We start from the raw sequence: 3,503 nt of genomic DNA, 5'->3' as shown, positions 1-3,503 counted from the left end.
CTGACAGCCTTATTTCTTTCCCCTTTCTTTTTATCTTCTGTAAAGGTGGCACCCCTTCCTTGGATTTTTGCCTATAACTTAATTTATTGTTAGATATTTAATTATGCATAGTTAAATACATATATTTCAGAATATGTATGTAAATGAAAATGTAAGTTTACACTTTCAAGTTTTTCAAATGTATTTCAAGTAATGCATCCAAACTGTCTTTAAATTTTTGTACTATATGCTGCCATCTCTTATTTATATTTCCAACTAATAGTATACAGTTTTAATGGACAACAGTACAAAAATAGCTTAGAAAATCAAAGGACAAGTCTACCATTATCCAATTTGAATCTAGAAAAGTTGAAATTTTATGGAATATAGATCCAGAAGTTGATGAAATTGATTTCTGAAATAAACTTTCACCTAGTGTTGTGAAAGCAGTAGTTTGAATAAATTTAAAGGATTGGGCAAATTAAGTATGTGTGTGTGTGTGTGATGTTTTTATAATCTTGCTTCATTTTACTTCTAATAAATTTTCCTGCTTTGCTATATTAAAATTAAGTTGTTTTTTGAAGCCATCCATTCCTCACTATAAATTGAATAACTAGCCACAGTGTAAAAAAGGCTAATAAAAATCTCTTCTCTCTTTGCCAAAATCAATCTTTTCCAAAATGACTTGGAAGACCAGCAACCACTAGAAATTGTGCTAGCCATGGTTTTGAATGAACCTGCAATGCAAGACTGTAGAAAAGTGGGTATGGAACATCCTATGAAAAGATGTTTGTTTCTCTAATCTATAATGATGTGGCATTACTTCTTTGCATAATCTTTGTGATCACCAACTTTATTAAAACCCACACCACACCACACCAGTCTGCTTTGTGGAGGCTTAAAAAAAAAAAAAAAAACTGAGGGAAACACTTGAACCACAAATTTCTGAAGAAATCGAGCTGCAATTTTTGGTATAGTTCTGATTAGCACGTGACAACAGTTCCCACATCAGGAAGTGACCCCACTGATATTAAGTGCAGTCAGTAAACTAATGTCTAAGAATCCTGTTAAATGCACCATGCTACTCTTGTGGGTAGCAAAGTGGTTATAACCACTGTCTTTTTAAAATCCTTACTGACTCTTCTTGTATCCTCAAAAGAACAGCTAAAGCTTATTACACAACCTTACACATACACTGAAATTACATGGTTTACTTTTGTGAACTGAAGATTAAATGGTGGCTGCTGTAACTATAGAACAAAATTTGACTTGGGTTCAACTTTTTAAATGTCTCAATGCGTGCCAAGTTAACTTTGCATTAGCAACATCCCATAGTTTAGGAATGGACAAGTCTGTGAAACTGAATGTTCAAAATCAGGAATGGCTGATCTAAGTTGTAGTTTGCACACATGGCGATCAGTCTGGGTGTCTGAGAAGAAGAATGGGCTGGCATCAATATCCTTCCGACCTAACATGGAATGATTGTGGAGTAAGATGTGCAGGTGTCAGTATTTCCTCAACAGTGGTTGAACAACCAGCTAAAGCAGTGGTTTTCAACCTTTTTTTAATAACGGCACCCCTAAATAATTTTCTGCCTGTTAGATCCAATTCTCTCTCTCTCTCTATATATATATATATATATAATATTAAAAAATATGTTATGTGATATTTATTACAATAATATAATTATAAAAATTACATTTCATAATACAAATATATATATATATATATATATACAGTATATAATTTTATTCTTTATATAGAGGTACTAAGTGAACATCAATTATTGACAACCACAAAATTAAAAAGATACTGTACATCTTTTTATAATGAAATAAACATAAAAAAATAATAAGTTTAAGTAACTTAAACCCAAATTACATGACACCCATAGAATATTGTTTGCGGCACCCCAGTTGAAAACCACTGAGCTAAAGGAACACCTGATGGAGCTGGCCCCTGGCAGAGCCAGTAGGAAAGGCCAAATGAGAAGAAAGAATTGAGGGTGAAGGTCATAATTAGAAAAAGTGAAGGCCGTCTTTGTTGCAGTTAGGGACTGAACAGGTTGTAGGTTTTGTAGTTCACTCTACAAAAGTTTTCTGAGGTCTAAGTAGGCAACATAGCTGAACATGATGTGACTCCATTCTTCTATATCACTACAGATACAAAGGTTATCATTGTAGAGGCCCACTTCCAGTAGTTTGGATTTGATTAAGACATTTGCTGTCTGGGCATGGGTCAAGGTGCAGTCAATGGTTGGGATAAACATCATTATTACTCTTTTATCAGTATTGATCATAGGGACTGTCAGATTCACTTCGTTCCAAATACATTTCTACTTTCAGATCTTGAACAGGTTTTGTGCTTATACCTGGGAATCTGTTGTTCTTCCTGATACATTCTATAAGATCAGAGTGCAACATGCAGATCTAGGGGAAGTTTCCTTGTGATTACTTGAAGACTGGGTGTTGATGTGCAAGCTCTAGGTAGGAGGAAGAGACAGATCCAATGTGATGGGTATGAAGATAGTGCCATTAAGGAGGTGCAAAGTTGTTTCTTTTAGCCCCCAGTCAGTCCTGGTTACATGGGCCAACATGGCTATATAGCACTTACCTTTTGTCTTTTATCTGTGCTGATGGACAACTTGTGCATTTTTCCAGCCCATGTGACAAGGGCTTCAGTTACATGATTCGCTCGGTTCTTAATTGAGGTGTATGTGTCCCACCAGAATAACGAGATCATCAGCATAAGGGAACGTGGAGATGTGCTCAAAGGTGTAACTTAGCCGCTCATACAGAACCACATTCCACATAGCTGGAACATGGCTCTGTATGAGCCATGTATTTCTTTTAATCTGATGGAAGGGAATCATGTTTGTGATTTTCCTATCTGTGAAACAGCTGTTGAAGCAACTGTGGAACTCGAGAATATTCGGTGGCCCTAACCCATGAGGTTCAGCATAGGAGCACACGGAGGCGTAACCTGGCCACTTGTACAGAATCATGTTCCACATTGCTGAGCTGAAAATGTAGCCTTAAAGGATGTATCTCTTTTAATCCAATGGAATGGGATCCTGTTTGTGATTTTCCTATCTGTGAAATAGCTGTTGAGGCATTTGTAGAGCTCAGGAGAACAATTGGTGGCACTAATCCATCAAATGACACTAGGTATCTATAAAGATAAATTTTCTGTTTACACTCCGGCACGACAACCAAGTCAGTAGAGTTTACAATAAATCGTCAATACAAATATTTATCGTATTTAGTAGTCACAGGCTTGAACCGCGGTCCACTCAAGGAACGTGTGCTATGCACTCTCGCTCCTGACCACTCGGCTATGTCAGGTCTAAACCTAGTGTCATCAGATATCTATAAAGATGACAGTCATGTCATGTTTATAGAAGCTGATCCCTCTTTCACATTGCAAATGCTCTGGATTGTGTCAGTTGCGGAGAATTCTAGTTTAAATCCATATCGGTGTGGGGAACAATCCTCTTTCTATGAAAAAACTATAATCTACATAAT

Source organism: Mastigoproctus giganteus, chromosome 12 (assembly GCF_048544385.1).
Source record: "Mastigoproctus giganteus isolate SK-2022 chromosome 12, ASM4854438v1, whole genome shotgun sequence".
Taxonomy (NCBI): Eukaryota; Metazoa; Arthropoda; class Arachnida; order Uropygi; family Thelyphonidae; genus Mastigoproctus; species Mastigoproctus giganteus.
This window is presented reverse-complemented; position numbering follows the sequence as displayed.